Below are 24,799 nucleotides of genomic sequence, written 5' to 3' on the forward strand. Positions count from 1 at the left end.
TGGTTGCGACTTTGCTTTCAAAAACCCTTCGATATCTTTGGTGAACCCGACGTGAAAGCGTTGCAGAAATTTCAGGATGGGAGACACTTCAGCCTCTATTTCAGCTTCCTCTACAACTCCAGCTGCCTCTACTTCAGCTCCATCAATGACTGCTGCGTCAAGTACTTCAACGGAGGATCTAAAACAGATTTTGCAGAATATGTCCATGTATATGCAGCTCCAAAATCAGCAAACACAAATGTATATGCAGCAGCAACAACAATTGCATCAACAACAGTTGTCTCAGCAAAGGCAACTCTATTCGGAGCAGGAGAATGCAAACATCGCAACTAAGGCTATTGAAGCAGTTGAGAGTGAGAAGAAGCTATTTGACGGGCGTAATGTTTCAGCATATTTGAAGACATATGAGATCAAGATGGGGTTTTTTGGAGTTCCTGCTGGACTTATGAGTAAGTACTTCCTTCGTCTTGTCACACCTGCTTTGAGAACAAAAGTGACTGATTTGTTTATTCAAAATACACATTGGCAAGATTATAAGAAAGCCTTGAAAGAAGAATATTTCCTTGAGGACTTTGGTATGGCTACTCGACGGTCATTCCGAGAGTGGGTCTACATGCCAAACAAGGGTCTTGCTGCTTCGGAGTTGATTCGAGAATTTGAAGAGAGGTATAGTCAGCTTGATGCCATTGAACAAAGAGCATTGGATGTTGAAAAAGTTGAACTTTTCTTGCAAGCTGCAGATCCTGCTCTTCAAGAAGAATTGGGTGAGCTTCTTGAAGATCGCACGAAGCCTATGGGTCTTAAAACTGATTGGCAGGATGCTCAGGATGCAGTCTCGACTTTGACCAAGAGGAGGATATGGAAGACTCGCCTACAGAATGGTTCCATGACACGTACACCATCATCAGCTCCTATGCCTACTTCTATCCCTGTTATTTCTTCTCCTCCTCAGCTAGTTTCTTGGCCTATGCCAGTGCCTACTGTTTCTACTCCACCTATTCCTCCAGTTCCACGACCGATGCCTACACCTTCTGCTCCAAAACCATCCGCTCCATCGGTGCCTACTTCTCTTGATGACATAATCAAAGGTATCACAGATTTGACACTTGAGTCAGTCAAAGCGGAGTTGGTGGGTAAGTTGAAGGAGCAGTTTGCTTCGACTGCGCCTGCTACTTCTTCTAGTGCTCCTAGTGCTCCTAGGAGAGATCGGAGATGTATTTGGTGTGATAGTACGGAGCATCAGCATTGCAGGGATTGTGACTCTTTCCAGGATGCAAGGAGGCAAAATTTGGTATATTGGGGGCAAGATGGTAAGATTTGGTTGACTGAGACAGGAGCTCCACTTGCTACCAACTTTGGTAAAGGTGGAATGAAGAAGTTAGTGGAGGACATGGCTGCGCGTACTTCTTATGTGACGGCTAGAGGTGATGCTTCTGCATATGGAGTACAGATTGAGAAGGGATCAGAGACTCAGTCCGCACTATGGACTTATGCTATGGAGACTGCAAACAAGGGGAAAATTCAGCAAACTGTTTTGACTAGCGCAGGCTCTAGCATCAGATCAGAGACAGGATGGGACTCGCCTATTGACAGGTATTCTATTTATGCTTATTTGGCTAAATCTCATGGTGCAGATGTATTTGTTGAGGAGAAGCGTAAGAGGGATGAAGACAATCCAAGTGCAGCTAAGAAGACTAGAGGGGGTGAGTTTGTTACTCCACCTACTGCAGGACCGTCTTCACGACCAGGGCCAGATCAACAGATGGAGGATGCTCAAAAGAGGGAAAAGAGGCAAGAGCCTAGAGAGAGAAAGCAGCCAGGATTCAGATTGATGTCCGATATTGAGACATCTACAGATATGAAGAAAATCTTTAATAATAAGATACTTGGCAGTGAGGTGACTTTCACTATTTCCGAGATTTTGGGCATCTCAAAAAGAGAGTTTCATGATCAGTTTCAAGAGGTCCTGAAGAGGAAAAGACATGCATTGGCTACCACTGATACACAGGGAGTTTTGATTGGAGAGTTGGATGATGATGATGATGAGGTTATGGTTGATAATGCTTCTGTTTTGCCGCAGGTAGAGAAGAGGGTTTAGCCTATGCATTATGCTAAAATTGATGAGCCTGTTTTGATACCGCGTAGTCACTTTTCGCGGAGCCATTGGGCTAGGGCAACTACAGAGACGATGGTAAAGGTTGGAGAAAAACAGGTGCCTTATGTTGCATTGGTTGATCATGGTTCAGAGATTAATCTCATTGTTCGTGGAGTTTATGAGAGTAACAGATGGCCTATGGATGTAGAGCATGGGTGGCGTATGAGAGCTGCCAATAACACTGCAGGTGATTTATATGCTGCTTGCCCTAGTGTCAGGGTTTCTATTGGTGATGTAGAGGAGGATTTTCATTTCTTTGTGCAGGATTCATGCTCTTATCCCATAATTCTTGGTCAGCCATTCATTACAGAGATGCGCATGGAGACAAAGGTCATGGATGATGGATCTGCTTATGCACGGATTCGCAGTAAAGATGGTATGAGAGCAGTTCAGTTTATGACTGTATGTGTGAATCATGTTAGAAACAGGGATACTCTCAGAGATGCACCCTTACCCACTGTGAGGGATTCGGGTTTTCATTAGGTACCGCCGTTTCGCGAGACGACGGTGGTACAGAGGAGAGGAGATTGGAGCTCTCGCCTCCTGGCAGCAGTGTTTTCTCCTCCGGTTATGTTGGGATTTCAGCAAACGGTTCAATGAGCTATCAGAAGACTTCTAGATTGTCTAGAGCTGCCAGGCACTATATATGCAGAAAGGAGAAAAATTTGAAAAATGCAGGAATTTTGGAGGATGATGAGCACATAGATGGTATGTATGACAGTGTGATTTGTGCAGATACGATGACAGAGATGGGAGATATGCTGAAAACTGATATGCTGAATTGTCATGGTAATGTATTAGTGCAATCCCTGGACATGTTTCATGAAATTGCAGATTTTGTGTCACAGATTGAGTCAGAGGCTGAGGTAACTCAGCAAAGAGTGTTGAGTGCTGAAGAAATTCAGCAAACAGAGTTTCCAGCTGGTTATGATCAGCTTTCAGAGAGACAGAGGGCTGAAATTTTTCAGCCAACAGAGTTTACTGCTGAAATATTTCAGCATTCAGAGTTTGGGGCTGTTTCTATGCAGTCCATAGAGCAGAGGGCTGAGAATATTCAGCCATTAGAGTGCAGAATTGCTGATTTACAGCAAGATTTATGTAATGCAGAAGGGCATAATGAAGCCAGGGTTGACACGAAATACAAGACTGTGGATAAGAAGGTGGATTTTATAGGCAAGATTATGGAGTATTGTTCTACCACTTCAGAGATACAGAGATTCATTAGAGCTTGTGTGTTTTACATGATTTGGACACCCCATTTTGCACACATAGCAGATTGTTTTTATGAGCTGTTTCGAAAGGGGCAGAAACTATTTTGGAATGAGAGCCACACTAGAACCATGCGGAAAATGAGGAAGTTATTGCAGATTTTTCGGAAGATGGTGAAAAGATGGTTTGGGCCATACATAGTCAGACATGTCTTTGATAATGCAACATATGAGCTGACTGAATTGGATGGGACAGTGCTTAGAGTACCTATTGCTGGAAAAAGAATCAAAATTTTCAAGAAAAGAGATAATGAGGATTATGCATTGGAAGAATTTTCAAGAGAAGAGCAACGACAAGAAACTCCAATGGAAGAGACAGATGATATGGCTGAAAATCTTGTTGATCTACCGGAAATGCATAACGAAGAGATTGATTTGTTTGTGGATCTTGATGATAATGATCATGGGTAGTTGGCCCATCCGGAGGATGCGCAGGATTAGAGGGGGTGGATGTCGTATTGCTGCACATTCGAGGTGTGAAAATCACCCAAAAGTTGTGCGTGTGATTTGATACTTTGTACATACTTAGTTGTTATGTTTGCTCTTTCATTCTATGCTGAAGACAGAGAAGAACATGGATTTTTTTTTATATTTTAAGATATGCCGATTATGGGTTTTGTGAGGAAGTACTAAACTATTTCCAAGAGATGCAAATCGAAGTACATTGGAGGATAAATATGCCAAATGTGGGAGCTTGCTTGATGTTCAGCACATGTTTGACTGCATACCATAATGTAATGAGTATTTTTTGGAGTTTCCTTATCCTTGGCTATGTTGACAAGGGAATTCAGCTATTAGCGTCCATGACGAGGGTATATGGCACTATGATGGACTTACTAGGATTTTGGCTTGGCAAGTGGGAACAATATTAAGCCTATTCCTTTTCATTTGTGTGCAATACACCACATGGAGAGTATTGTAGTAAAAATTGAACTTGGTTAAAACTCTTTGTGGTGAATACTCTCTATATAGAGTATGCTAAAAACAAAGGTGGTCTTTTTTAGGATTGATTATGGAAAAAGGTACCACAAATTTGGAGGGAAATCCGGAAAGGAGGGAAGTTTTGAACGTGGGAAACAGAGGAGGTATGGATCTTACACGGGATGCGCGGACGCTGAGAAAAGGAGGATTAGAGGGAAGCTCGTCAGTTTCAAAAGGAAATTCACGAACCTCACAAGCACAGACAATTGTGAACGGTTGATTATGGCATTAAAGGGGAAAATAGACGGGGCGGAAGGAAAAGCATGGCAGCGTTCGATCATGGGGGTTACCTCCGTCTTTTACAGCAGATACAGAAGTTGTATCAAGGATTTCTGGTAATAAAGGAACGCAGGCAAAACTCCTTTTTCAAAGAGCTGAATGTCATCAGCCTGCACGTGTACGTTAGGAACCAAAGGGATGGAATGAAGCTGCAAGATTTGTTAAACCATATTTTCCACAGTCTGATCATCTTAAAGCTGTGATATTTGATGTTGATGGGACACTATGTGATTCAGATCCTTTGCATTATACAGCTTTTGCTGAACTCCTGCAAGAGGTGAGCTTCCAGGGAGGAAAACCGATAAGCGAAGAATTTTACATCAACCATATAACAGGAAGAGATGACGCTGAGGTGATTAAACATTTATTCCCTGTCTGGGATAATGAGAAATGTGCCAAATTCATAAAAAAAAAAGAAGCTCGTTTTCGCAGTCTTGCAAGGAAGCTACTGAAGCCTGTAGAAGGTCTGAAAGGACTCTGTGAATGGATAAAACAGAATGGTCTCCAACGCGCTGCTGTTACAAATGCACCTCGTGAAAATGCTGAATGGCCCAAACAGTGAAAGTGTAGAGCTTCGACGTCAAGACAACACTAGCAATTTACAGGCCACTGCGTGCATGTCGTCTCTCTCCCCCCAAGTAGATAGAAAACTAAAACTAAAAGAGACAAGAATACAATCACGAATAAGAATAGGCACACCTGCTCTGAGGAGAGATACTGTCAGGCTCAGATCGGTTGAGAGCAGTCGTACTTAAGCTTTATCACATAGAAAACATGATAGCCTGATAGTGGAATATGCTGACATATTTAACCACCCAATCAATCTGCGGAATTCCAAAACCATCTTTTATGTTTCCCCTATTGTTGCTGAGGAGATGAAGATGGTATTGAAGAGGGTGTGGGATTGAAGATGGTGCTAAAGCCAGTGGTTGAGATGCTGCATACTGGAGTAATTCTGTGAACCGACTTTGGGCATAAATTGAGCCCCTTTCCCAAAGTCGACAAGCAGAATCGCCCACTCTTGTTCTCAGTTCATTCAAGTTGCGTTCAATCTCCACCTCATGATTTGACACAAAAGGCTTCAGAAACGTGGAATAGATGTAAGTTGTTCCCAGTACTGGCACCAGAATCGGAGCTGTTCGACATCCGGTTTGTTGTTCTCAATGGACTTGAAGCACTCATAAGCCGGATACATGTAGCCAACGACCATTATTATCCCTCTCGTAACGATGGATCCCATCGTGCCTAGAGCACGGAGGAGACAGCCGACAGTTCTCAGTGACAACAAACCTTGCATCAGCACTTGTGCCACCATCAATTTGAGATTCTTGGAAATCACTTAAAGATGAGGACAGGTAACCTGTTTGTTTCAGATTTGTGGGAGAAGCTTTTATGTATGAGTGGAATGATGTCCTCCACAGGCCCACTCACAGGCTGAACAAAAAAATATATTCCAGCAACCTGACATAGTTACATAAAGTCACTAAAACCCATGTCTATCCACCTCCTTTGAGTTCAGAGTTATCTGTTTTCGTCTTTCCAATCTCTGTTTCCATTGGAGTACCAAAACTTAGTGCAGAAGTCCACAAAAACTGACTAGTTGCTTCAAAAGTGGTATCTACACTTGACTGATATTGAAAACTTGGATGATGATGATGAAGACCCAATACAACCATCATGATGCAAGTTGTTAAGAAAGAAGATTGAAAGAGAAGAGGCATTAGTTTCCTTCTTTCAAATTGAATCAAGATCTCACTTGTTTAATCTTCTATCTTGGAATTTCTCAAGAACCTCTGTGGTTGCGACTTTGCTTTCAAAAACCCTTCGACAACTTGCTTCAAGGTCAATAATTGTAGGGGTGTCCAAAGTGAGCTATGGGCTAGAGATTAGGACCACACATTGACATCTTGATCATATTTTAGTCGATGAGGCAAGGATGGTAGCTAGGAACACGGATCTATGAGTAGAACCCAAAATTTTTATACTGCTTTGTTCCAAGCTTTGAGCACTTCAGGTTGGAAGATATCCTACAATAGCACTTGCAAAACATCAAGATCGATACACACAAACCCAACATGATTTGGTGATGGCTGCCATCTATTCATGTAGAAATATAGAGTCAATTTTTGCCCATCCGATTTGGTATACAATCCAAGTGAGCCTCTTGAAAAGCTATAATACACTACCATTTCTCCACCACCTTTGCTTATTGCTATTGAATTTGGACTCCAAGAGTCTCGTTCTCCTGCTACACATGCTCCATTTCCATTTGGAGTATCATAACTTGCTGTTACACTTACTGGTGTTGATGAATTTCTCTTGCCACATAAATGAAGTAGCACTATTGGTATTATTACTTCAATGGTGGTTAGAGCCAAATTTAAAGCACAAAAGTAGCTTGAGATCCATAAAAGAGGTGGTTTTGGCAAAAAATGTATCAATCATGGATCAAGGAGTTGGATTTTTCCTAGGTGCATTCGATGGTGGGAACCCCACGTAAGTATCCACTCATTGATCAAAGTCTGTTTCAACCCCCTCTTAATGGCTGTAAGATTCAGTATTATAAAGTAGTTACCTGATCCAAAAGCCGAAAAGCAAGTGACAAAGGGTAGAGTAATAGATTTTGATGCCAGAAAGTTAACCATATCCAATGTCTAGTCCTGAATATGAGGCCGTTTTTGCCCCTTTATTCGATCCAAAATTACTTGCAAGATAGTGCAAATGTACTAAAGTGAACCAATTTTTTTGCAAATTATAAGATAATCATGATTAAAAGAAGAAAAAATTAAAAAAATCATGAATGGGAGGTACATTTTTTAAGCACCCCTCCATTTCTTTAAAATTTTAGTTTTTGTGTCTCTTGTCATCAAACATTCTCCTCGTGGAGCTGAGATCCCTAAATTCCACACTTTGCATCATGAAGAATAACAAGAGATTTGATGCATTATATGAAAAGTTTAGATTTTAATATTTCTCTCTCCTCTTTCTCTCTCGCCATAAATGATGTTCAAATGGGCTAAAAGGATGAGGGGAAATAGGTGCCGGTTAATGATGAGATGCAAGGAATGGAACAAGAAAGTACAAAGGAGGCATCAAGGGCCCTGAAAGAGTGTCAATAGCTTTATTTTTGAAATAAGATAGAATACATATACAAATTATAGCATTGTTAGAGCGTTTGTGGTCAAAAGTTCACCATAGGGATAAGAGACAGTAGGGTGAAGGGAGATTCAGCGAGAGCAATTGATGAAAGAGAAGGGATTTGAAGAAATAGAAAATGTAGAAGAATACTCATAGAGGTGAAGCCTATCAATATATTTCTGCATCTTGAGGAGATAAATCCCTTGTAGACCAAAAACGTGCATCAAACCATAGCTTCTTCTATGCAGCCCAAACTGCCAATATGATGCTTCTGTTTTCTCTGAAAGGGGGGTAAAATACTAGGACACCTGGTCAGAACTCTCCCAAATCACTTCTTCTTCTTCTCTCTATTTGGAGTACTGTTTGCTGCCTATAAACTACGATAATGCATCGTGCAATTTCACCAATCTTTATTTTTGCATAAAATCCCCAAAAATGGCAGAAAGCCAAGTCTTTCTTTTTTTTCACATCATCCTATTCTAGAAGTTGTCTAGAGATTTTGGATATTTATAATAAATAATATCCAAAATATAAAAAATAGGCTAAACTTGTCCAAAATCTAGTATTTTTTAAGCATCCACACTACGAACACTTACACTAATGACTAATATGGCATTGACTCTCTAGATCAATAAGAAAGTTAAATGACGATGCACTCTAGAGTTTTCCACACTCTGTCCACATAGGGGAATGACATCCATCCCCTCTTAACCTACCGGCATGTGCCAAAGTCTTATGGATCTACAGTGTTAGAAGAAGTATCATCTGCCATGTCAATGTCTTCATCTTCTATCTCTTCTTCTTTCATATTCTCATGTTCACACTCAGTATCCAACTCCTTCAACTCATATTTTGAGGACTCCCTATGTTTAAAGAGCTTGATACATTTTCCAGCCATTGGAATCATTAGAGATGTCCCATCCATCTCATTTAATGCATAGATAGCATTGTCAAAAACAAACCTTACCACATATGGACCAAACCATTACTTTGCCATCTTTCGATTGGCACTATGTTGATTTTCCAAGCTGCTGTCATAAACTAGCAGCTAGTCCCCTTCCTATATAGCTTGTGGTCGAAGTCTGTGCCGCTGGTCAAACCTCTTCTTTTTCTTGATCCTTTCAACCTTTAGCTTTTTCATGGCCGTCTCAATGTCTTCAGTCCTTATTTCTAATTTTCTAATGCGTAGGACTAGCAAATCTTCTCTATTCAAACCCCCTTCCCATGGTAGAACACTCAAGTAGCAATAGTCTCCTCAATAGGCATGATTAGCTATTGTCCATACATTAATTCAATAGCCATGTACCTTGTGATTGCACTATGAGTATTCTTATCAGCCCACAAAGCAAAGAGTAACATTCTTGGCCACTCTTTCAACTTGTCCTTGCATGACTTTGCTGATGCCTTAATGAAAAGATGATGACCCCTTTCACTTTTTCCATTTGCTTCACGATTATAGGCTGAACTTAAAGCCAGCTTGCTAACCAATAATGAAAAGAAGTCACGAGCCTCATTTGCATCCAATTCTCCTCTATCAACAACCACTTTACCAACACAACCATACCTACAAAAGACTTCTTCCAATAAGAACCTACAAACTGCTTGAGTAGTGTTTGTACTAAGAGCTTGACCTTCCACTTGATTTGTCAAGTCTTCTTGTGCAAGCACAAGATATCTCATATTCCATAAACCTATAGGCATAGTAACCAAATCAACTACCCATTTGTAATGCATAGACAATGGATAAGTTGGTTGCAACCCATCCCTATGCTTTATCATGGAATACATTTGACAGACACTGCATGATTCCACATAATGCTCCACTTCTTTATACATGTTTTGCCATCAATACTTCTCTTTGATCTTGGCAAATGTGCCCCAAACTACTTTATGTCCAACCCATAAGGTTTCATGAAATTCTTGCATTAGAGAAGCCCTATCTCCCAATACACGTACTAAAGCTCCTCTCTTTTTCTTTGCATGCCTCCATAAATATCCATCTGTCAAGATAAACCCATAAGCTTTTCTTTTAATCCTTTTAAATTCAGCTTCAGACCATTCCACCTTCTTTGTCATGAGGTTGAGATATTGGCCTATTTTTAGCCAATCATCCTCATACAACTCTTCTAAAATTGGTATTCTCACTAAAGTATAACATTGATGATGCTTTCTCTCTACTGCCTATCTCTTTTCCATGGCTATAAGCTATTTTCTTACTATTGAAATCCCTATCACAATAGTTGTACCTATTGTATTTGTTGTTATGATACCATATCGGCATTAATTATAGGTGTATTTGTTGTTTTAAGATCTATACCTATAGTAACAACAGCTGCATACTCATTCCCTGCTGTCATAAAGTCATTTTCAACACCTATCACATCATCCTCTTCATCTTCCATCAACTCCTCTTCATCTTCAAGCCTTGCTTGTGAAAGCATGTCAGTCATGGGGTTTTCTCTACCTGCAATATGCTAAAAATTAGGGTTAAGTGACTTTATATATGCAATCAATAACATGGCAATATCAATAGTTGAGCAATTTATTATCATTCCCAATGGAGGTAGATAACCAGTCTCTACCACTACATGAGCTCCCATAAAATACTCCCTATCACACTTAAGGGCTATCACTACACCCCAAAGCTCTCTTTTGACTTGAGAATACCATTATTGCCATTCATTGAGGACCTTTGCTCCAAACCGAATGGCATATCTATTCCCATCAACATAATCCTAACCCCTCGCACAACCAATGCCAATTGGGCTTGTATCCATGGTAAGAATAATAGGCTACCATTCTCATAATTTTCTCTCTTTAGTGTTGGGGCTGAAATCAATAAGATCTTTAACTTTTGAACAGCCTTTGTATGCTATTTACCCCACCAAATCTTTTGCCCTTTTCTCAAGAGCTGATATAAACTTTCAGCCACATGAGCAAAATGTGGAATCCATATCAAGTAAAAGACGCATGCACCCAAAAATCTTATTACCTCTCTGATATATTCAAACATGTCTCCTACATCCTGCTTATGGCATTAATCTTTACTAGTGAGGGCTTTCTTCCATATGGTCCACACATGTGCCCAACAATTAATAGTTCCTCCACTCCAAAAACTGACTTTTGTCCTAACTAAGTCAAATGCACTTCTTAAAGATGGCTCAAAATCCTGTCACAATCAACAATATGATCAGCCACAAACCTTCTACATCCCTGCCCATTCAACTCTTCATTCTTCTCATGGATATTACACCCTTTTATTGGCTTATCATCAAGAAAGGGTAAGGTCAATTGAGGGATATGCTCCCTCGAAACTTTACACATAGCATTCATCATATGTGCCACTAAATTTGTTTCTTCCTGTGGAAGCATAAATATCCTAAGCAATCCAAATGGTGTCATCATGATACTGATATCTTGGCTTTCTAATGCAAGTTGGAACTGATCATATCTTGAATATAAATCTCCCATAGATTAAATTGCCTTTCCTGCAAATGCTTTTGCAAATTCATCCACTATCAGGCATGATCCAACATTCCATATGGTGACCTTATTAATTGGTTGCAAATCCTGTATAAACCTCAAAGAGCCATTCTTCTTTGGAACAATAAATCACTAATTCAACTATGGAGTTGAAGATAGCTCCAAAATCTGCATCGTGATCTTCTTGTTCAAAATCTCTAGCAGCTTAGGAGAATATGCCTGAGGTACTAGAATAGGCTTTAAATTCCATGGCACATGAGGTTCTGTAAAGATCACCATGGTCAGATCCACACATCCAATTTCATTTGACTAAAATGAAAGGATTTTCCATGCCTTGGCAACATATGCAAAAAAACAAGGTCTTTCTACAGGCAAAAGAAAGCTTGTATCACCAATTTTCAACTTTTTTAAAGTTTCAGCTATAAATTTATGTCCTACTCCATGGGATCCCGCAAACTAGGCTGTTGAGACACTTTTTTAGCCAACCCATCACTTTCCAGTTGTAAAAGTAAAGCCACAGGCTTACCCTTCTTTACAACTATTTTGTACTTTGTATCCACCCTTGCTTTAGCCCTATTTTGCATCCCATAACATTAATCCTTAGCAAACTCTTGAATGACTTCATACATCTCTAAAGTGTCAACATAAATAACCCATTTTTCTGCCCCATTTTAAGTATTATTGTTGCAAGAAATTTCAGTCATTGTATTAACATCAACCAACCTTGAAAACAACCCTAAAATACCTTCATTTTCAGCCATCAAATCATATATGTCTTGAACTCTTTTTTAGCCCATTCTACATATTTCTTTTTAGTCCTACAAATGGCTAAAATTTTCTTAAAATTGCCAAGACTACACAAACACAGTTCCCCCTTTCTTGGAGGAATAATTATCTTCCTAGAGGCATTGCCATAGCCTCCACTTATAGTAGTGATGTCTAAAATCCTTAAACTCTCATGCATTCAATGGCATGGGATTATCCCGTAGCCTATCCTGGTTGTAGAAATGATTCACACAAATAGTGAGAAATTGTACTGCCTTTATATTATCTTTACTCCAAACCCAAGCATATGAAGAATCATCATCCAAGGCTTTTGTTTCTAGCCTTGATTTTGAAATATAGGGTTGCCCCAAAATCACTAGATAACTACATGAATTCTGCACAAGAAAATAATATTCACCCCTAACATCTCCAATAGTCACAGGTAGATTCAAACAAGCCGCATAAAGATCCCCTGATGAATAGTTTGCTGCATGCATGCACCATCCTTAATCTACATCAATCGGCCAACCTCCATTCTCATACAAGCTGCATGCCATAACATTGATTTCAAAACCATGATCCAAGAGAGTTGTGCAAAGCATCTCTCTTTCTCCCACTTTAACAATTGTCTCTGTTGTAGCACGAGACCAATGCGTTCATGAATAATGATAGCTTGGAATAAAATGAGCACCTTCTTCTTTATGTACTTGTTGATGGGCATCCCCATTATACATAGCCTTCTCTCTATGCTTACTACTGCCCATAAGACCAATTTTAGCCATAAGCTTGCTGTCTACACTCCCATTTAACCCATTTTCAACATCAGCCTACTCCACATCAGCATTACATGCATCATTATATTCCCTTTGAAGATGTTTCTCAATGTCTTTGTCAATCTACATCAATGCTTGTAAAACTTCACCATCAAATTGTCTTTTTTGCTTTAACATTTCAATAATTGCATCATGAAATTCACGCTTTCCAATTCCAAGAACTTTGCTAAGTGTGAATTCCACTCTACTACCAAGTATGCGATTGTAATGGGCCATAGGACCCCTCCCCTAAAGGAAAAGGGAATTTTTTTTTTCATTAAACTCAAAAAATTTTTACTCCCCCCTCTCTCCTCGCCCCGATAGTAGTTGGGAAAGGAGGAGAGAGAGTGGGGAGTGGTGGATGATGGGGGGAAGGCATGTAGTCTCCAAGTGGAGGGGTGGCCATGCCACCTACCTCCATCCTCTCTCCTCGCCGATAGCAGTCGGGGGAGGGGGAGAGAGAGTGGGGAGTGGTGGATGATGGGGGGCAGGCATGTAGTCTCTAGGAGGAGGGGTGGCCATGCCACCGACCTCCTCCCCTCCCCTATTTAAGGGGTGGCTTCTCCCCTCCTCAGGCAAGAGGTGAAGGAGGATATGGAGAGGCTATGCCCTTTGACACGTCACTAACCTTTCTCCCCAGCTACCGCACAGGGCCTCTGTTAAAGGCCGTTTTCCCCTCCCATCTGCATTGATGGTGCCAACCCCCCTTGGGCTCTCAGCCGTAGCCACCCCCATCGCCTCGACAATAGGCACTTGCCACCTCCCTGGGCCCTTCCAAACAAGGTCTCTCCCCCCTGTGATTGACTACAATAGCAGCCTCTGCTGGTGGCCGCTCTGCCACCCAACTTCCCACGTGTCACTCTCCCCCCTTTAACACTATGCAGGCCATCTAATGCCTTTGATCCTAGTCAACCCCCCCAGTTACGAGACGCTACGGACCCTCCTTGAGCCCCCAAACACGTCACCTCCATCCCTAGTTGCCACCTTGACGGCCTTGAGGAGAAAGGGAGAAGGAGAGGCAGACCCTCTCAAAAACGCCGCCTCCCTCCTTGGTTGACACTTCCGGGGCCCCCAAACACGTCGCCTCCCTCCCTAGTTGCCACCTTGACCAGCCCTGAGGGGAAAGGGAGAAGGAGAGGATAGGAAGTAGAAGGAGGAGAGGATAAGAAGTAGAAGGAGGAGAGGGTAAGAAGTAGAAGGAGGAGAGGATAAGAAGTAGAAGGAGGGTAGAGAAAGAAGGAGGAGTGGGATGGAAAGGAGAAGGAGAGAGAGAGGGAAGAGAAGAAGTGGGTAGAGAAGAAGGAGGAGGTGGAAGAGCAAGAAGGAGGGAGAGAGAGAAGAGAAGGAGAAGGAGTAAAGGAGAAGGAGAGAGGAAAAGAAGGAGTGGGAAGAGGGAAGTAGAGGGAGAGTAGTGGAAGAGGAGGAGTAGGAGAGATGTAGAGGAAGAGGAAGAAGAGGGAGAGAAGGAGGAGAGGAGAAGAAGAAGGGAAAGGAGAGAGACAGAGGAAGAAGAAGAAGAGGTATAGGGAGAGAGGAGAGAAGTAGTAGAAGAAGGAAAGAGGAAGGAGCAAAAGGAGAAAGAAGTGGGAGAAGGGGAAGAAGAGGAGAGAGAGAGGGAGAGTAGAGGAATAAGAGAAAAGTAGGAGAAGAGAAGGAGAGGGAGAGAGAGTAGGAGAGTAAGAAAAACAAAGAAGAAGAAAAGAGAGAGAGAGAAAGAAGAAAGAGAGGAGGAAAAGAAGAAGAGAGAGAAAGGGGGTTAACGGCTATGAGTCACCCAAACCACTCTCTTGGCAACGAACCACAACTGGTGGTCTTCCCAACCGATCTTGTCAAACCAAAACCATTAAGGTCCGGACTGCTTAATCTCCGCGAGGCAAATAGCTCCCAAGAAGAAAGTCGTGGGAAGCATAGGCACCCAAACCACCGGTAATGCTGGAGGGAGGAGCGGAACAACCAACACAGCACACACAAATCAAGCCCAGGTTCCAAGCATTAAAAATTTAATTTAGGACTTATTTCTCATGGAAGGGATAATGTCGTGCATAAGGTTTTGTTTATTCTAAGAACTAAGTTGCATGCGCGAAATGTAGAGGTTGATTTCCCATAAGATTTTATGCACGTAAAATGATAAGGTTAATGCCTTACCTCACAAGAAATGATAGCTTTTACTCACATAAAATGATAAGGTTATCACTTTATTTCACATAAAATGATAGCTTTTTAACCAGTTCAGTGCATGAATAGTCATTTAGAATTCACATTGCGCAATCATGGTTAAAAGAAACACAGGAAATGTTAATTTCTATTCATAAGATACACTTGCATCGTTAGAGAAAAAACCCTAGACTTCCATAGACGCATCACATGTGATTTGGTGCATTAGAGATAAGTACTCATTGCCAGGAATAAAGAGAGATAAAAACCGTTTAGGGGACAACTACACTAAACGCACAACATACATGATGGTTGGGAAATCTTGCATAGCACCGCACTAAGAGAATTGGAAGGATTGCACGCATCTAGACTGCATCTTGAAAGTTAAATGAGAAATCATGTGTTGCCATGTGTGTTAAATGAGCTTGGCTAGAATTAGAGATTAAAAGACCCTAGGTTGGGTTGTGAATAAGGCATGTCCGTTGCCTTGACTGACCAACTAATGCTTGAGTTAGGGGCTAAGATACCCTAAGGTAAAACCAAGGGAAAAGGGCAAGTATAAGTCAACTTTCCAAGACCATTTTCTTGCACATCTTGTTCAAAATTATTGGGATCTCACCAAGTCGCGAAAAGACCCAGGGTCGGGTGCTGGGGAGCATCCAGGAAAAAGGGAGTCACACCTTAGCAGTCGGTCGCACAAACGACCTCCGAACATGTTCGTGCTTGTACTTAGATACATTATTTGATCTCTTGCTCAAGGAACTAAATCAAGGAAAACACTTAATGCTTCAAGTTTAAAGCCTGAAGGGAGAGGTAGGAACGATTACTTTTGATTTTCTGACTGGCCCTATCCAAGGGGGTTGTTACCCAGGATGGGTATATGGACCTAACCTGCCGCGAGAGGTCTCTCCGTGGGTACTACTTGGAGCGGGAGGATGCTTGGGTGCCAGGGGAGGCTGTGGCTATAAATCCCTTGCCTCCGGATCCCACGCAAGAGGCCGATGTGACTCGAGATGGGATCTTGAGGCCTGTGTACTAGTCTATGGGTAGAACTTGGAGTAGCGATCCTGTAGATTGTTGGGATGGCCTTCGGGCATGATATTGGATGTAACCCAAGATTATGATAAATAAAGAACAGATACTTGAGAAAGCAAAACTTGTTTGACATTGTTTTTGTGTCAATTCTTAAGTTACGTGAAGGAACACGTGATGAATTTGTTTAATTAAGGAAGCTGATTTTGCATGTCAAAACGTAATGTGTTAGGTAATTAAATAACTAAAGCAAACTAAGGAAAGTTCGTTGGACATGACGTAGGTCTGTCCTATGGAATGGTGGTCCTGGTTAGCTAGGAACTTTTCTCAAATGATGAGATAATAAGACAATGAAGACCTAGTATCAGTAGATGTAGAATTTTCGGTTTATTCTGTTTTAGGAAAAAGGAATGGGACTATGCCGTTCAGCAGAGAGGTTGAGCTTTGCAACCCTCTCAATCCCCATTCTCCATGAATCAAGTACAGCATGAATCCACATCAACTCTGTTGTTTCTACACAAAGTGGTACAACTAGAGCTTGAGGCTAGCTCCTTCCTAGATACTTTGCTGATAGGAAAGGAATCTTGACCTCATGTCGATCCCAAGTGGGAATGGCTGGACACTTTCGCTCGAGGCAAACTCAGGAAGACCTAGACTGCAAACCCTATGGCATTCCCTGCGAGTGCCAAGCGGAGCCTTCTAGACCCTCCTCCTAATGGGCTTCTAAGACATGTCCCGCAAGCGGTCAAACGGGCACGTTACAGTTGGTATCAGAGCAAACCAACGAAATCTAAGATTTAAAAAGGAACTTAATGGAGGAAAGTAAAGGGATTAAGGGGTCAGCTAGGGGAAGGTGAGGGGAATAGAGTAATGTTTGCTGTTGAAAACATTTCCTTACTCACTTACGGATGCTGGGCTGTAGAGTCATGAATATTCTAGACCGCATCTACAATCCTTCACCCTTGTACGCAGAATAGAGATGGACGGGAGAATTAGGAATATACTACATAGCAGCCCACCAACTTGCGTATCTTCAGACTAACTTGAAGAGAATCAAGTGGATGGAGGATTTAAAGATCGTGAAGCTGCTCATCTTTGTCAAAGCTCACGCAAATGCAACCTTGCATGTTGGCGGTTGGCAAGTTAAGTAGAACAAGTATGTGTACGAAGTGACTTGGGTGATCCTTGTCGATAGAATCAAAGTGATGGGGCGTTATGAGAAGAACGGGTATCAAAGGAAGGGATACCCCAATCTTCCTATGACTTATCGATTCCTAAAAATCCATGACCCCTCTCCATATTATTACTCAATCCCTATAGCCAATTGTAACACAATCCTATTTTCCCTAAACTTATGTGCCAATCTGCTTGTTCTACTTTCCCAAAATAAATGTACTCAAAGGGCTATGCCCTCATGAATGAATAAGATTTTTACTATTGTCTATCCTGACTGTAAATGTTGGCAAAGGAGTTAAGTGATTAGGCCACTTGGCTAAAAGCTGTGCTGGCCATATTAATGTAATATGAGAAACATTTGGTAAGTTTTTAACATAAAGAATCTTATTGCCCAGGCGCAATCCCAAGTGCAGGTTCCAAGTCTGACCCCTGCACTAAGTACAGATGTGATTCAAGAGAAGAAATTCCTTCTCAAACAAATCAAACCACCTAAATTCGATGGTTAGGGAAGGACTTTTCAAACTGATGCCGAGATTTGGATCGAGTCCATGGAGGACTATTTTGAGGTAGCAGGAATTGCACCTGCTAACCAAGCTATGCTCATCAAACTTAAGCTTATAGGTGAAGCAAGACTTTGGTGGAAACAGTGGTGCAGAGACCAAGGGATCTCGGAAGGGACAGTCACTTGGGAGAAGCTTAAGGAAGCTGTGCGAGGGAGGTACCTTCCCCTTGCTTACCGCACACAGAAGATGAAGGAATTCTATGAATTGAAGCAACTTGGACTATCCCTTGATGCATATTATTCCAAGTTCGTCTCTCTCTTAAAGTACGCACCACAAATGGATATGACACAACAGGTGTCAAAGTTTTGTGCTATGTTAAATTCTCCCATAAACACCCACTTGGAATCAATGCACCCAACATACCTACAAGACGCACTCATTTGAGCTACACCAATAATACAGAAGGTGCAGAGCAAGCCAAGGAACAATAGGACTTGGCCTTACAGGGATTAGAATAAGGGGATGTATAGGGCTCACTCTAACAGAGTGCAATGTCAAAAGCAGGGACAAAGGAAGAAAGCAAGGACCAATGCTGTCAACAACTTTGTTCCTACACGAGGTAATGACGATCACAATCTACGTTGCTTCCATTGCAACGAGCCCAGACTCTTCAAGAGGCAGTGTCCCAGGCTTAACAGAGGACAATGCCAAGGGCCATTCCAAGGAGCCACCCATGGCCAAGGGGCCACCGTCATGGCTAGAGAGAGAACCTCCAATGTTGCCAACAAGGAGCTAGGTGATGAAGAAGATCCATCCATGGATGCTGACATTGAGAGGGCAATGGTTCACGCCACTCTTCATAAGAAGGGTCTGAATCGCCAATTCTCGGTGATCCAAACTCCATCGAATTATGAAGGTAAAAGCTTCAAAACCTTAATCGATTGTGGCAGTACACATTCCTTCATTTCACCGATCTATGCAAAAAGACTAGGGATAACCACAATAGATGCACCTACTATATTTGTGGAATTGGCAAATAGTTGTGAGGTCTCTTGTACCAGTAAAATTGCTAAGGTGAAATTCCTACTGGGTGGGAAGCTAACTTCAGTGAGATTCAGGGTAATGAACCTAGGTGTCCACGAATGTTTGCTTGGAATGGATTGGCTAATACCCAATGATGCCCACATCCACTATGGAAAGGGCCAAGTCTCCTTCCGAAATTTTGAAGGGGAACTAGTTACAACTCAAGGAGAGGCTGGTAAGCCAAAAATTCAGCTGGGAAAAGCAACACAGATAATAAAAGAAGTTAGAAAGGGTCTACCGGTCTATCTAATTAAAAATTAATAAGCTAGATCAAAATCAGGAATTTGGGGAAGAACCTTTATGGTTAAAGGAATACGCAAATGTATTTCCTGAAGAGCTAATAGAACTTCCTCCTCAAAGGGAAGTCGACCACAAAATCAAGCTGGTGCCAGGAGCTATACCTGTCACAAAGAGACCATATAGGATGTCCATCCTGGAAGCTATTGAACTGAAAGAGTAACTCAAGCGGCTGTTAGACCAAGGATACATCCATCCTAGTACTTCGCCATGGAGTGCTCCAGTGCTGTTCCGGAAGAAGAAAGATGGAACGCTTCGGCTATGCATTGACTACAGAGGTTTGAATCAATCGACCATTAAAAATAAATACCCCATTCCAAGAATAGATGAACTACTTGACTGTATTCAAGGTGCGAATATCTTTCCTAAAATATATCTCAGGTCTGGATATTATTAGGTAAGGATCAAGGAAGAAGATATCCTGAAGACTGTATTTAGCACAAGGTATGGACACTTTGTATTCCTAGTGATGTCATTCACGCTGACAAATGCTCCTACTACCTTCAATAGGTTAATGCAGGATATCTTTAGGCCCTATCTTGATGACTTCATACTTGTCTTCTTCGACAATACCCTAGTCTACTCTAAGCAGGAAAAAGATCATGAACCCCAGCTTCGCATTGTTCTTGAAACAATGAGAGCACATAAGCTTTATGCCAAGAAGAAGAAGTGTGCATTTTTCAAGCGACAGATTGAATATCTAGGATTCATTGTATCAGTGAAAGGAATTTCAATGGATCCGGCCAAGAGACGTTTTGGAATGGCCAACACCAACTTCTGTCAAAGAAATATGTAGTTTTCTTGGTTTAATAGGAGGTGCAGGATCTTTATCAAAAACTATGCTTTGATTGCAACACCTCTGACTGATCTACTAAAGAAGCAAGTAGCAATTGTATGGTCACTTGTTGAATAGACCAACTTTGACAAACTAAAGCAAAGCTTAGTATTAACACCCATCCTGAAACTTTCAGATCTTAGTAAGGAGTTTGAAGTGGTAACTAATGCTAGTGCACTTGCCTTAGGATGTGTGCTTATACAAGAAGGTCATCCCCTAGCATACTCTTCAAGGAAACTCAAGAGCCATGAAAGGAACTATGCTACCCATGATTTGGAGCTGTTAGCTGTCATCCATGCTCTCAAAATTTGGAGACATTTCTTGCTGGATAACAGATTTGCCTTAGTGACGGACCACAAGAGTCTTAAATGGATCTTCACCCAAAATGAGCTCAATATGAGGCAACGTCGATGGATTGAAGTGCTGGAAGAATATGATTTTGAAATCAAATATAGGCCTAGAAAGGAGAATGTAGTTGTCGATGCACTCAATTGCAAGGCATTTCTAAACTCTCTTATTTTGCAAGATCCATCAAACAGGAAGATCTCTAGCCACAAAGGTATCAATGCCAAACAACCCAATCCTTGAGCTAGCTAGAGAAGAGGCATGTCATGACCCAATCTACCAAAAATTGCTAAGGGAGATCCCCATCAAAGATCAAGACCCGAAGATAAAGACGAAGTATCAAGAATTCTCTGCGAGTAGTGGACTTGTCTACTTTAGGACAAGATTATGTATCCGTGCAAGCCAATCTCTCAAGCAGAAGATACTTTGGGAAGCCCATGACTCCCCTTTCTTAGGACATCCTGGCTATGCCAAGACCCTTAATGCAGTCAAGAAGAGCTACTATTGGGATAGGCTCAAGGGTGACGTTCTCAAATATGTCACGCAATGTTTGTCTTGTCAATGCATTAAGGCAGAACATGTCAAAATGCCTGGGAAATTGCAACCACTTGACATTCCCCAAATGAAATGGGAATTCATTAGTATGGACTTTGTTGTTAACCTACCCCAAGTTCAGGGAGGATACAACTCTATTATGGTTGTAGTAGATATGCTCACCTCTATCAAGACAAACTATAAAGCCTCAGACATCGCAAGATTATTCATCAAGGAAATATTCAAATTGCATGGGTTACCCAGAAGAATCATTAGTAATCGTGACTCTCTCTTCACATCACACTTCTAGAGGGCTATCTTCGAGGCCATTGGGACTCAACTCTATTTCAGTACAGCTTACCATCCCCAAACTGATGGTCAAACGGAACGAGTCAACCAAGTCATTGAAGATATGCTTAGGGCATACTGCTGTCGTGAACCCAAAAGGTGGATTCAATATTTGCCACTAGTTGAGTTTGTCTACAATGCTTCTTACCAACAAAGTATTCAAATGACCCCTTTTCAAGCATTGTATGGGCATGATTGTCATACTCCTTTGAGCTTCTCGGATCCAACCATGAGGGTAGAAGCTTCAAAACAGATGCGGGAAGACATGGATGACCAAATCAAATCAATAAGACAAGACATCCAAGCCACCAAGGATAGACAGAAGGCTTACGCAGACTTGAAATGGCAAGACAGATCCTTCATTGAGGGTGATATGGTCTTCATCCACATACACCCTAAAAAGAGTTCACTGTCCAAGGTATTGTGGACCTTATAAAATCACTAAGTGCCTAGGACCTAATGCTTACAGACTACAGCTGCCCGCAACCCTAAAGGTTCATAATGTATTTCACGTTAGCCTTTTGAAAAAGTATCTACCTAATCCAAAACATGTACTTGATGATCAACAAGTTGTAATGCCTAGCCAAGGAGTCTTGAGCTATGGCCTGATAGAGTCCTAGATGTCAGGGAGAGGCATTTGAGGTCAAGGACCTTGAGAGAATACCTCGTCTAGCCGAAAGATTATCCCGAAGAGGATGCCAGCTGGATGGACAAAGATACTCTCAACCAACAATACCCCCAGGTCCTCTCGAGATGAGGACATATCGATTCCTCTAAGGGGGAGAGAATGTAATGGGCCATAGGACACCTCCCCTAAAGGAAAAGGAAATTTTTTTTCATTGAACTCAAATTTTTTTACTCCCCCCCTCTCTCCCCGCCAATAGTAGTCAAGGGAGGGGGAGAGAGAGTGGGGAGTGGTGGATGATGGGGGGGGAGACATGCACTCTCCAAGTGGAGGGGTGGCCATGCCACCTACCTCCTCCCCTCCCCTTTTTAAGGGATGACTTCTCCCCTCCCCAGGCAGGAGGTGAAGGAGGATATGGAGAGGCTATGCCCTTCGAGACATTGCCAACCTTTCTCCCCAGCTGCCGCATAGGGCCTCCATTAAAGGTCGTTTCCCCCTCCCGTCTACAGTGGAGGTGCCAACCCCCCTGGGCTCTCGGTCGTAGCCACCCCCATCGCCTGGACAATAGGTGCTCACCACCTCCTTGGGCCCTTCCGAATGAGGTCTCTCCTCCCCCTGCAAATGACTACAACAACAACCTCTCCCGGCGGCCGCTCCACCACCCAGCTTCCCACTTGTCACTTTCCCCCCGTCAATAGTGCGCAAGCCATCTAGGGCCTTTGATCCTAGTCAAACCCCCCCCCCCCCCCCCCCCAAGTTACGAGATGCTGCATACCCTCCCTGGGCCCCCAAACACGTCGCCTCCATCCCTGCTTGCCACCCTGATGGACATAAGGAGAAAGGGAGAAGGAGATACGGGCCCTTTCAAAAACGTCTCCTCCCTTCCTAGTTGACACTTCTGGGCCCCCCAAACACGTCGCCTCCCTCCCTGGTTGCCGCCCTGACCAGCTGTGAGGGGAAAGGGAGAAGGAAAGGATAGGAAGTAGAAGGAGGAGAGGATAATAAGTAGAAGGAGGAGAGGATAAGAAGTAGAAGGAGGGTAGAGAAAGAAGGAGGAGTGGGAAGGAAAGGAGGAGGGAGAGAGGGAAGAGAAGAAGTGGGTAGAGAAGGAGGAGGTGGAAGAGCAAGAAGGAGGGAGAGAGAGAAGAGGAGGAGTGAAGGAGAAGGAGAGAGAAAAAGGAGTGGGAAGAGGGAATTAGAGGGAGAGTAGTGGAAGAGGAGGACTAGGAAAGAGGTAGAGGAAGAAGAAGAAGAGGTGTGGGGAGAGAGGAGAGAAGTAGTAGAAGAAGGAAAGAGGAAGGAGCAGAAGGAGAAAGAAGTGGGAGAAGGGGAAGAAGAGGAGAGAGAGGGAGAGTAGAGGAATAAGAGCAAAGTAGGAGAAGAGAAGGAGAGGGAGAGAGAGTAGGAGAGTAAGAAAAACAAAGAAGAAGAAGAGAGAGAGAGAGAAAGAAGAAGGAGAGGAGGAAAAGAAGAAGAAAAGAGAGAAAGGGGGTTAACCACTATGAGTCACCCAAACCACTCTCCTAGCAATGAACCACATCTGGTGATCTTCCCAACCGATCCTGTCACACCGAAACTGTTAAGGTCCGGACTGCCCAATCTTCGCGAGGCGAATGGCTCCCAAGAAGAAAGTCGCGGGAAGCATAGGCATCCAAACCACCGGTAATGCAGGAGGGACGAACGAAACAACCAAAGTAGCACACACGAATCAAGCCCAGGTTCCAAGAATTAAAAAATTAATTTAGGACTTATTTCTCATGGAAGGGATAATGTTATGCATAATGTTTTGTTTATTCTAAGAACTAAGTTGCATTCACGAAATGGTAGAGGTTGATTTCCCATAAGATTTTACGCATGTAAAATGATAAGGTTAACACCTTACCTCACAAGAAATGATAGCTTTTACTCACATAAAATGGTAAGGTTATCGCCTTATTTCACATTAAATGATAGCTTTTTAACCAGTTCAGTGCATGAATAGTCATTTAAATTCACGTTGCGCAATCATGGTTAAAAGAAACACATGAAATGTTAATTTCTATTCATAAGATACAGTTGCATCGTTAGAAAAAAAAGCCTAGACTTCCATAGATGCAAGTCACATGTGATCCGGTGCATTAGAGATAAGTACTCATTGCCAGGAATAAAGAGAGATAAAAGCCATTTAGGGGACAACTACACTAAACACACAACGTACATGATGGTTGGGAAATCCTGCATAGCACCGCACTAAGAGAATTGGAAGGATCACATGCATCTAAACCGTATCTTGAAAGTTAAATGAGAAATCATGTGTTGCCATGTGTGTTAACTGAGCTTGGCTAGAATTAGATATTAAAAGACCCTAGGTTGGGTTGCGAATAAGGCATTTCTGTTGCCTTGACTGACTAGCTAATGCTTGAGTTAGGGGCTAAGATACCCTAAGGTAAAACTAAGGGAAAAGGGCAAGTATAAGTCAACTTGCCAAGACCATTTGTTTGCACATCTTGTTCGAAATTTTTGGGATCTCGCCAAATCGCGAAAAGACCTAGGGTGGGGAGCATCCAGGAAAAAGGGAGTCACACCTTAGCAGTCGGTCGCACAAACGACCTCCGAACATGTTCGTGCTTGTACTTAGATACATTATTTGATCTCTTGCTCAAGGAACTAAATCAAGGAAAACACTTAATGCTTCAGGTTGAAAGCCTGGAGGGAGAGGCAAGAACGGTTACCTTTGACTATCTGTGTGGCCCTATCCAAGGGGGTTGTTAGCTGCGTCGGGTATATGGACCTAACCCGCCGCAAGAGGTCTCTCCATGGGCACTGCTTGGAGCAGGAGGATGCTTGGGTGCCAGGGGAGGCTCTGGCTGTAAATCCCTTGCCTCCGGATCCTGCACAAGAGGCCGACGTGACTTGAGATGGGATCTTGAGGCCCGTGTACTAATCTACGGGCGGAACATGGAGCAGCGATCCTGTAGATTGCTGGGATGGCCTTCGGGCATGATAT

At 42.4% G+C, this 24,799-nt stretch overlaps 1 pseudogene; it reads left to right on the forward strand.

The window, feature by feature from the left end:
• Positions 1-4,667: 4,667 nt before the first annotated feature.
• LOC148029276 (haloacid dehalogenase-like hydrolase domain-containing protein Sgpp pseudogene) lies at positions 4,668-5,245 on the forward strand (annotated as a pseudogene).
• The last annotated feature ends 19,554 nt before the right edge of the window (positions 5,246-24,799 follow it).

The sequence above is a fragment of the Lygodium microphyllum genome, chromosome 11 (genome assembly GCF_053477565.2).
Source record: "Lygodium microphyllum isolate KBCC chromosome 11, Lygodium_microphyllum_v1.1.10, whole genome shotgun sequence".
In the NCBI taxonomy this organism is placed as follows: domain Eukaryota; kingdom Viridiplantae; phylum Streptophyta; class Polypodiopsida; order Schizaeales; family Lygodiaceae; genus Lygodium; species Lygodium microphyllum.